Here is a 12,480-nt window from a genome sequence, read left to right on the forward strand (position 1 = left end):
TCATCCTGTTAAGTACGTCTGTGGTTTTTGATTATTGAAGGAGAGTCAGAAAGTGCTGATTGAGTCTAAACGTAATGTGTTAACGCATATCAAACACAAAAAAGCTTTTAACTTGCCCTTCCATTCATAAAATAGTAACATTATGTACACGAAACATTGAAAAAGGTAGCTTTGAATAGGATTTCATTTTCTTCATTTATTTATTTAGCACACATTAAACAAAAAACGACTTTAAACACAAACATATTAGAATAAAGGCTAACAAATAAACACTTGTAAAATGATGAGGGAAAATGCACAAGTACAGTTTGATATATGAGGAATAATAATATGTAAACAAAGAACACAAATATCTATATCAAAAGAAACTATTGAACAAAATAGTAATTGAAAATCAAAAAATAAATACAAAATTAAAACATATATACATACACCCATATAAACATATTACATGGCATAGAGTAAAGTGAGAGAGGGCATGAAGTAATTAGATGTAATGTAGGAGGACTTTTTGAACTCCTTTAACTGAAAAGCTAAAAAAGAAAAGAAAAAACAAAACTTTCACGAACTCTTCATAAAGTCTTATTCATTCTAAGTGTTCTGTTTTATTCAACTGTAGCAGGAAAACAAAGCTTTGAATTCACATCGTGCCACAATGGTAGAGGTCACATAGGCGAGTCCAGTGCGGCACCAAAGGGCACCGAACAAAGGCCGCACTGTCCACGCTGAATTAACACTGGCTTACATCATCCAGGACTGCAACCTCAGTCAGTCACGAATATGATGTACACAAAACCACACAGATAAAGAGTGGCAGGCTGGGAGCAAAGGTTGGTGTGAGCGGCTCTAAGCTGCGGATCAGAAATCAATGGAACCATACTGACCAAATGAAACCTGGCAGCACACAGCCCATAAATAATGCTACAACACAACGTAGCACAACATCACTGAGGAAGAAAAAAAAACAATGTGTTTTGCAGCTTCTGGCTGACTTTTTAACAATTCCAAGCAAACTCTGACATTATTTGCTTCATAATAATGCCTCTTCTTTACTCTAACCTTGTATTTGGGATGCACTGAAACAAATCTGAACATCTTGTCTAAGTGCTAATATCTATCAACCCATGCAGCATCATTTTAGAACACCTAACATCTGTGTGCTGGGTTCACTTATAAAGTAACCCAGGTTTTCTTATCAAACTGTCAATTAGGAATAACTGAAAGCTGACACGAATACGAATTTCCAACCAAACTGCCTGTACAAATAATTCAAACCACAGAGTTGTGACAACTCAAAATCATCCTGTTAATAACTGTGTGTCAATGCATCACATGCAATTAAAGCAAACGTGTTGGGAAAGATTATTTTAAAGGACATTTAATGAGTATGTGAATAGATTATCATATATTAACATTATTGACGGTCAAGGTGGAGAAAGGTTTTTTCAATGTTTCATTTAATCACCCATCTTTTCCCACTCATGCCTATAGACTTGGACAAAGGAGATCACTGGTGGACATCCCTTCTCCTGTTAAACACAAAGCATGCATACTTGGCAAATATCTTCTGTAATGTTGATATTGTATCTTTCTTAACCAAGAAAATGGATTACTAATAAAAATGGTCTGGACAGAACAGCAGTCTGCCACGGAGCCCACTCCTACAGACAGATGTCACATTCAGAATCACGTTCCCTCTTAAGGGCAGTTCAGAGTCTCCAATCAACATAATGTAAATGCTGTAGGAGAAAGTCCCTGGAAACAAGCCTCCTATTTAGTATTTACCAGGTATTGGCAGTTCTCTGGATCAGCTCTTGATCATGGTACAATGATCATTTACACTTTAAAGGCTTGGAGAAAATTTCCAGCCCCGTTAATAACGACGCAGTAGGTCCAAATGTATGAACAAAAAAAAAAAAGTCTTACCAAAATGCGCAATCCGCAACTAAACCGAATGAAAGTGTGAAGTAACTGAAGCACAAACCTGACATACAGTAACTGAGTCAATAACAGTCAAAAAGATTGGTCAACTGATGTATGGATTTTTATGAAATCACCAGTTATGAGAGATAGGGGTTTTATTTATAATTTATAATTCATAAGAACTTTTGACTTAATCCTGCTAACAGACAAACTAACAGATAAAGAAATGTTGGTGCAAATATTACCTCCTTGGCGGTTGTAAAATCAAATTAAAAAAAAAAAAAAACACATGCAAACAGCACAAAGTCAAACAGCAACTGTATTTATTGATTTAATTTAGTCAGATTTTTAATTTTTGTCTATCTAATTATTCATTTTTTAATATGATGAAGCTAATTGTTATGTATGGTATAATCATCTATCACCAATCAAATAATATTAAAAACCATATTCTTTATTACCTCAGTATCCAAATGTTAAGTTCTTTATTACATGATTTCAATAAATTGATTTCAGGGTGTTTAACAAACAGTTTTCTTTTATTCGGGTTTGTGGTTCGTTAACGACGTTAGACGTACGGCTGTTGCCTCAACAAGTCGCGAACTACAACTATTAGCAATCCATGTTCAACTGTAGATTTAACCGAATGCTTCCCTGTCAGTGACTGTGTGCCACATGTCACATATCTACGTAACCTCACTCATGAAAATGTCACATAACCTACATAAATCCACCCATAAAGTGCAGCCTGCAGCCACTGCGAATGTGAGTGGTGTGGCTTCTTCAAAAACGAGATCAATGGAAAGAAACTAACTTGACCTAATCATATCTGACAGGAAGATAGTGACTGTATAATATTAGCATACAATAGATCCACTTCTGTCTGCCAAAGTGGCATTCCTTTATTTAACTTAGTAAAGGATGCAGAAAGCCCCCATCACTTGAATGTAAGAATCAGTGCTGGGCCATCAGGTGTTTTTACTCTCACAGTATATTAGGGTGTTTGGGTGCAAATTGAACGAGGGCTTGATTGTTATGAAGCATTGAGTCACAGTAGCACATTTTAGACGTATCCGGGCATAGACGCCAGAGGAGCAGGTGTGATTCTGCACAGGCAATAAAGGAGAAACAAAAAATGTGACACATACGTACACAGTTAGGCAGCCACGGAAGTCAAGTGTTCACGCTGAGTTTAGAAGTGACATTTCCAAGGCTGCCACCTTCATTTAAAACTCTGTCAGGTGACTGGGTTAAACCTCAAAGAAAGGTGAAATGATCTTTTTCTTTTATTGTGTGGTGCAAACAAGGATGAATGTGAAACGTCTTAATTGATAAAGAGGTGATACTTAAAATCGTATTGTCAAGTTAAATTTATGAATAAAGATGCATATTATTGTCTAACATCAGTTGCAAAAACTCATGAATACTTTAAGAGAGAGGTTTTGCTAAACAACACATGAAATAACAGGAGTGAAAGCTGTAATGTGATCAAAAATAAAGAGTATCTATCACAAATCCAGCATTCACCGAGCTAATGGAATCTCTTTTGGACAAAATCTCGAATCACAAGTGTCCTTTTTCGTATTTGACAGGAGATCGATTGCCAGGACAAGACAACAGTTTCAAAATGTTTCATAAAAATAAGCGACTTCCATTTTTTTTTACTTTGAAATTGCTTGAGGAACACTTTACAAGTTGGGCTAAAAAAGAAGATGCCAATACATTTTTGAGGGAATCTGGATCAATATACTGATTCTGGATCACTTTCAAAAATCATTGATGAAATTTCAAAAACTCTTATCTCGATTTATCGGGTTGGTTCCTCAATTACAACATCGAGTTTCATCCACATAGATTCCGGGTTGTAATTTTTCTCAAAAATGGAGGTGCCCATACATTTGGACCAACTGTATGGTTATTATGGGGATAGAAATATCTTTCAAAAGTTTAAAGTAATCCAGATCAAGATAACGGCCAATATCTGGTAAAGAAATGATATTTTGTTGCTTGGCGGAGGTTTGCTTTCTCTGAGTCTCTTATTTATTGTATTCTAACTTAACTAACTCACGCCGAGCACACATTTATGAAACATCTGCAATATTTTTGAAACATGCTAGATGTGCTAGAAGTCATCAGACAACATGTTTGATGAAAGCCATGAGTGCGTGTAAGTCTCTGAAAGTTAGCTCTGTGATGAATCGGCCGCCTGTCCAGGAAGTGCCCGCCCTCCGCCAGCTTCAATTGAATAATAGAACATTAAATAATTATTAGTTATTCAAAGTTTCAAAGTGGTAACACTTTACTAGAAGTTTTAGAAGGCTGACATTATCTGTTTTAGCATGAATGAGGTGTCATGAAGGCTGTCATTAAGTGTTGTTTGCTAACTTATGATACCTTTTGCTAAATTATAACATATTTGTACCTATTTTGTCATTTTTTTTGGGTTATGTAGAGGTATCTAGTGGGGTTAGTGTTAAGCTTCAGTCCCATTGGTGTGTGAATGGGTTGATATTGTAAAGCACTTTGGGACTACTTCAATGTAGGCATAAAAGTGCTATATAAATCAAGTGAATTTACAGTACCATTTACCATTTAGGGTTAGGGTTAAGGTTAGTGTTAGGGGTTAGGGCAGGGGTCACCAACCTTTCTGAAACTGTGAGCAACTTCATAGGCACGGTATAGTCCGAAGGGCTACCAGTTAGAAAAGCACTTCTTAAACACTACATTTTCACCAGTTTCAGTTTAGTTAGAGGATAAGATAATAAGGAAGGCTAGCAGTAACTTAAAAAGGTAGGAAATGTTTAAGTTCCAACATGAAACACTTTATTTTTTCTAATTTATGTAATTGTCATCACATTCCTCATTTACTAGCCACTTGTAACTAATTGAAAAACATGTAACATTTGTAAAATCCATCTAAAGTGAATCTTATATATATATATATATTTAAAACATACCACTGGCCAGACACCAAATCTGCAGCACTTTAAAACATTTGCCACAATGTTGCAGTGAAAACAAACATTTAAAGAGGAATAATTTAACACTAAAACATGTGCACTAGTATTTAACCTTATGTAATACTTTACTAACTACATCTGTTTTCTGTATTTATCTTTGTGAGTTTGAATCCTGCAAAGTAAATCAGATTTTAGATGGAGATCGTTGGGGACTAAGAGTTCTTAAAGGCACCTCACATGGTCCATGTGGGCTACTTTGTGCCCACGGGCACCGTGATGGTGACCCCTGGGTTAGGGTAACAAAGGGTTAGTGTTAGGGTAACGAATGACACTTACAGCCTTCATGACACCTTATTCATGCAAATGACAGGTGCCATGGCATAATAATGTCTTTATGTATAAAACTTCGCGTAAAGTGTGACCAACATTTTCTAAAGCTGACAGCACTGAAATGAGTGATTATTAAATAACAATGCTATTCATCCTCTCTTGAAACAGTCTTCGATGTGCTTTCATTGTGTGTGAATTTGTCAACTGTGTGAGTAAATAATAAACGATGCATGTAAACAGTCACAACTTGAACAATTGTAATTTTTGGTTCAAATGTTAAAGGCCCGAATGGCTCGTGGGTTTGCCTACTTAAGTCATCCATAATAAGTGCAGCATAACTCGGAAAAATTCCTGACATTTTCTGACTTCCAAGGCTAAGAAAGACAACTGTGTTATTCATTGTTGCAGAAGAGGCAGTGAACCCCCCGCACTATGCTTTCCGCCTCTATGAATCTCACTTCACCCACAGCCCTCCCACTAAATCAGTTTACCAACCGTCCTTTGGAAGCGCCTACAAGGAAGAGGGCAGTGGTATAACACAGCTGCCCACCACGACCCGTACAAAAGATAGTGCCCATATACTTTCTGACAGTCAGATTAATGAAACCTTATAGAAGCTCCTCTGTAGGCCTCCCAAAAGCCTGACGGAGACAGAATAGTCTAACCAGCACCATTCATTACTGCAGAAGTACAGAGTACAGAAAGAGCACACACAGCACTGACAAACTACCTCCTTGTGAGTAATAGCTAAAGAACTCATAAAAGAATACACGCACATTGGTTGTGGACACAGTAAATCGATGCCACTCCTTTTCAGGAGGATCAAAAGTGTGACTTTTGCCCTGTGAAAAGAAGGAAAAAAGGAATCTGGCATGCAGGTGTTGCCGCGGTGATGTGCAGTCACAGCTATTCCTCATATTCAATGCAAGGGAGAAAGAAAAAGGCTCTCCGTCCTGTTTGTTTCAGTAAGTGATGCAGATTAGTGGCCTTGAACATGAGGCATGAAAGGCAAAACAGTGAAACGACTACAAGGTATCACAAGTGCAAGTCATACTGAAAACAGCAGTTTAGCTCAGAAGCAGCCATCTGTGCACGTACCTGTATGAGTTGGTGCAAAATCTCACTACCAGACGTCAGGTCTTTTTTTTTCTTTTAACAGATTTTATAAACGCGGAAGACTGCTGGTAAAACGGATGTGAAGATGATTTAAGCAACAAGTGCAAGTCCTGAAATGGAACCAAACGTAGAGACAAGTACTGTCATTCATTTTACATTTATTTTTATTTTTATCATATGTATCTCTTTATCTTCTATTTCTTCTACAATTAACTCATATTTTTCCTTTCTTTTCTACTCTCCAGATGACTTAGAAAAACGTGATAGTTGTGCAAAAATAACACAAGATGACATCATACAATGCTACACCCTCAGCCACCTGTTTAATGATAAAAAAAAAAATAAAAAAAAACATGGAAATATGTGAAATGGTTCCAAAACAATAGTTGCTGTTACAAAATGCCACACAGACACATTTATAAACAAACAGTTGCACAACATGTGCCACTTTAGGCTTCTTCTCCTCTAAGGGACAGCACGTGTGAGTGAGTTCTGTAGTGTGGCTTGTTTAGGGGAAGGTCTGGTTTAGGATGCACTCACAAATCCATCTAACTGTGATGTTCATGCTGTTCTGAGAAGTAGCGAAAGCAGCTACTCCTAAAACAAAATAAACTATTAAAAATATAAATATAGACCCCTAAAGGGCCCATGTCACAAGTGATGTGGCTTGAGGCAAAAACAAGAAACGCCGCTGGCTAAAGCATAGATATATAAACACTATGACGCAAGTGGGATTCGCCAGCGTAGCTCAACGGCGGCCATCTTACCTCAGACAACTGACGTTCTGACGCAGCTGTTGGAAGGCGAGTGATCAGCTTAAACAAAAATACCCTTAACTCCATGAAATATTGACAGATTTACAAAGGGTTTGCCTTATTACAAACCCTATTATATGTAGTTACGACATAGGATGCTTGTACATGTTGAAATTGCCACTTGCCGTTCGAAAATTGAGCAAGTTAGGGTTATTTAAATAGTGCATGCACCATTGACATCGATGTAATGAACGGGGCCAGCTGTCTGAGGTAAGATGGCCGCCACGTTGCTACTTCGCTCCCCATAGTCCAACAGCGCGGGTAAGTCCTCTATGGTGGTTTGCCTCCAGGCTAAGCCCCGCCCAACAAAATATGTCACAATGTTTACAATCAAAGGGTCTATAGTATATCGATACAGGCGATATTGTAATTTTCTATATCGCCGAAATAGGCTTCAGCCATGACGTGTCACTAGTAAAAATGATCACCTGTTCGTCTAATACAAAATCATCTAAACCTGTCTTTGTACCAGAGCGTTCTCATATTTGAATGCAGTCATAATAATCAGAACCGCTTATTCATCGCAACCAAATAAAAACACTCTTCAGATGAAGCTCTGCAATCATTTTCAGTCACAGGATAAAATGATCACTAAACAAACCGTAACACGTAGCGAAGGGGATTGGATAGAATTATGGGTGGAATTGGACATTTTTGTGGATTTGTCACACTTTCTCGACATTCAATCACCTGTTTTCTAGTAAAAAAAAACCAAAAATAATAATGTGTATTGTCCCAGAAAATATACGCGAGGCATATCCGTGTCATGTCGGGGCACGTTTTTCAGTGAAGAGGGAAAGCGAAAAAAGAAACTGGTTAGATTGATTTTTAGTGTCAGATTGATTTTTTCGTTTCAGAACGTGTTTCTGTTTTGTTTTGGTTTTTTTTTTTTTTTTATTGATCATAAAAAAATCAGAGGCCCTACATTCATAAAATCCCTCAGAGTACCAACATGTAAACGTTACTGTTCATGCACATGCAGAGACATCCACTCACACATGCTGTCTCATCCACTCACCCCCTCACACACACACACACACACACACACACACACACACACACACACACACACACACACACACTAAGGGTATAATAAAAAATAGTTTTGGTGATATATCGCAATATTTCACCGCGCAATTACTTGGAAATGTTTGCACTTAATTTTCATAAAACATACTGGGCACTTTTATAGATGGATGTGGTTATATTTTTTTAATGATAATAATTTAAGAACTTAACAGAATCAGAATCTGTTGAAGAAGCAAAAGTTGAACCTTTTTGAAAAATGTAAATTGACAGTTTGATGAACATACCACTTGTATTTGATATTTGTACTTGAATTACAATTAAATACCATTTACTTCAGGGGTGTCAAACTCCTTTTAGTTCAGGGACCAAATACGGAGCAGTTGGATCTCAAGTGGGCCACAGGTTTTATGCAAGAAAACTAGTCATTTCAACATTAGTTCACACTTCTAAGTATACATAAAATACAAAATATGTAAGAAACCAACCATATCCGAGCAATAAGTGATAAATATCAGACCCATTGGGATGTTCACTTTAAAGTTCTTAGATTTTGTGACCAATTTCTATTTATTTAAAGGAAATATGTTGTCATAAGTTGAGGAAAATGTAAGGATTTTGTAGTTTTTTCAACAGTTTAACATTAAGAATGACTGCAAACATGAGACATAATGAAATCAGAATCAGAAATCCTTTATTAATTAAGAATAAAATGTTTAACAAAGACGAAAGAAAGAATAAACATTAAATAAGTGTATAATTAATTAAAAGACTGTTAAAAAATATGGATCAGATACACACACATTACAGTAGTAAAAAATAAGTAAGCACTGGTAAAACCGTGAGTACCTGCAAATATTGCTGCGTTTCATTTACAAAGTGGGGTATGTGTACTCCCAGGGGTACGCAAATTGTCATAGGGGGTACGTGAATGAAAATGAAAAGCAATGACATCATTGGAAACTAGATTATAAATAGAACAGTTAATATCAATGCTAGGTGAATGCTAATGCTAGGCTAATGCTAGGTTAAAGATAATGCTAGGTCAATGTTAATGTTAGGCTAATGTTAATGCTAGGCTTATGTTAATGCTAGGCTAATGTTAATGCTAGGCTAATCCTATTGCTATGTTAATGTATATGCTAGTGCTAGGTTATCACTATTGCTAGGCTAATTATAATGCCATGTTAAAGCGAACACTCGGTCAATTTTAATGCTAGGCTAATGTTAATGCTATTTGGTAGGTTACTGCTGTCGCTAAGCTAATGCTATTGCCAGTGATAAGCTAATGCAGTGCGACGTGTGCCAGCACCTGCATCCTCACTTGCATTTTCTTCAGGAAATGCAAATATTCTAGTAATTATTATTATATATTATTCTTCAACAGGATAGGTAAAATTCACTGTATATGACATTACATTATTATGTTTTCTAAAGTATGCAGGAGTAGGGGGTACATGGCTTCACGTTAAATGTCTGAAAGGGTACGTTTGGGAACCACTGATTTACACCAATGGTTCATGTCATTTTTTCTTTCTCCTGCAGGTTGAATTGGATGCTCCAAGGGGCCACATTTGGCCCCCGGGCCATGAGTTTGACACATGTGATTTAAAGAAATTGTATTTCATACCATTTTGTTCTTGTAAAGGTGAAATTTGTAATTATTGATATCGCAATGTATATCGTATTGTTAGATGCAAATCATAAATTGTATCATATTGTCAGATTCATGGCGATGTACGCACCTAACACACACACACACACACAGAGGCATGTGCATATAGAATGCATTTAAAAGCACTAATATATAAACAGTTGCTCTTGTTTGCACAGACCACCTGTTCGTTTTGGACATGAACAAAGCTCAGGCGTATATGACGGGGTGTGTGGGGCGCGTATAGTGGACGCCTTACATCCCATGTAGGCTGCGTCAGATGGTTGAACGCTGTGTGACAGCAGCCAGCTCGAACATAACGCACAGAGCTCCTCCAATCTGTACCATACTGACATCAACAGTTTTAGCTCGAGAGGAGCACGAATTCCTGTCACGGTATCGTTTACATTACAAGCCCTCCTGCCTGAGAAATGGATGCTTTTGTTTCTCCATGACTATTTGTCTTTCACATTGAGAAATTAAAAGAAACGACAGACAAAAGTATCTATTATCAGTTGTGAAAGCACTTGAAGGCACTAAAACTAAAGTCATTAAACAAGTCATCACAAAATCACAGCGGGCGTCGGGTAATGCCACTTACAGTATCTCATTAAGCTATGGCATCCACAGGAAAGAACTGACAAACAAAGAGCATAATCCAAGGCACATTAACTGGGCTGATAATTCAATGATCTCTCATTTGGCAGCCATCTTGCCCTTGTGATGGTCTTTTTTTTTTTTTCCTCTCTTTTTTCCCCCCTTTCAGCCAAAGCAGCAACAAAACACCACAGAACCCTGTGAAGCTCACCCCATCGCCTTTATCAATCCATCCATCCCACACATCCAACATGTATCCTCGTGTTCCATCTCAGTCTGTCTCTCACACACACGCTCTCTAAAACAACAAAACATTCACCATTAGACAACGGGGTACTGGCGTAATTAGAAAATGACTTCCTTTGCAATCCTGGCTAAGTAGTTTACACACTGTAATTACAGGGACAAAATCATCTTTTCATCATTTCACTGATTGAGCTCATCAACCCAGTGGGATCCCAGGACTGTGCTCAGGCAACATCTGGGCTAAGAGAATTAGCCCTTAGTTTAGCAGGCCTTACACGCTGGAAAGTGACGCAGCGGGAACACCGGACAAGGCTGGAGTTTTCAACTGAGGACTGAGATTTGTACCAGTTACTAGGCAGCAGAAATACGCAACTTTTATTACAGTGAGCCCACAAATATGTGTTTGTCTGATCCAACGGCCACAACATCAACATTCATGTCAGCTTTTAGATTCATGACCAATCGGAGCAATGTTAGGGGACAGAACAAGGGGTTTTGTATATTTTTATTGCTGTTTTGTGCATTTTTGGAATCATTCTGTCCAATTGATTTGTTGTTTTACATGTTTTTTGTTCTTCATTTGTATTTGCGTTTGTTGTCTATCGTGTTTTCCGAGTCATTTTGAGTATTTTTTGAGTCATCTTGTAATATTGATTATTTTAGTTTTTCTGTGTATTTCTGTTGTCATTTTGTGTGTTTTTCTGTTTTCTTGAGTTATTTTGTGTATTTTGTAGTCATGTTATGTGTTTTTGGAGTCATTTTTATTACTTTAGTTTAGTTTCTATAGTGTGTGTATTCCTGTCTTCATTTTGTGTATTTTTCTGTATCTTTTTAGGTTTTCATTAAGTCATTGTGTATTTTCCGGTCATTTTGTGTATTTTTATTTTATACAGTTTATTGTTATTTTGTGTATTTCTGTTATTTTGTGTATTTCTGTAGTCATCCTGAGTGTGCTTTTTTTGTTTCCCTTTTTTTTAATATATTTTAGTTGTCTTTTGTCTATTTCTGTTGCATTTTTCTGTAATTTTGTATGTTTTGGTTTAGTCATTTTGTGTAGTTTTCAGTCATTTTGTGTATTTTTCAGTCATTTTATGTATTTTTTGAGTCATTTTGTGTATTTTTGTTATAGTTTTGCACAATGTATTGTTATTTTGTGTGTTTCTGCTATTTTGTGTATTGTCATCCTGTGTTTTTGGAGTATTTTTTGATTATTTTAGTTGTCTTTTGTATATTTCTGATTGTCATTTTGTGTATTTTTGGTGTCATTCTGTGTGCTTACTTTGGGGGCCACACCAAATTATTCCAAGGGCCACCAGTTGTCCATGCATGCTATATACTGTAGTATCAGGCGACTTATAATTCATTTGTTCTCTGAAAAACCACATTTTCTGTAATCCGGAACCAAAGAAGTGATCGGTGTAGAAAATCAAGTATTTCTATGAAGAACTGTTACTCTCACACTGTGTGTGATGTGAAACTTGACTTTCTAGAAAAAAAAAAACCAACCAATGTGGTCGTGGAGTTGAAGTTGAAGTGCTTTGAGTCGTCTCTGTCCTGTAGAAGGGCTTCTGCCTCCGTGTGTTGGCAACAGAGGCAAGTGTTTAATGTGGCAGCTGTTAGCCTCGTGGATTTCCACTAATCACTCTCTCCTGATTACTCTGATGAGTGTATGATGCTCTTAAATAATCAACCCGCAATGAAAAAAAAAAAAGAAAAAAAAAAAAGAAAAATAATTATCATCATCTCCCTAAGTAGTGCAGCTGCACCCGCCTGCAATAATTACAACTAGAACAGGGCGCCTTCTCTCGTCACT

Source organism: Gouania willdenowi, chromosome 6 (genome assembly GCF_900634775.1).
Source record: "Gouania willdenowi chromosome 6, fGouWil2.1, whole genome shotgun sequence".
Lineage (NCBI taxonomy): Eukaryota > Metazoa > Chordata > Actinopteri > Blenniiformes > Gobiesocidae > Gouania > Gouania willdenowi.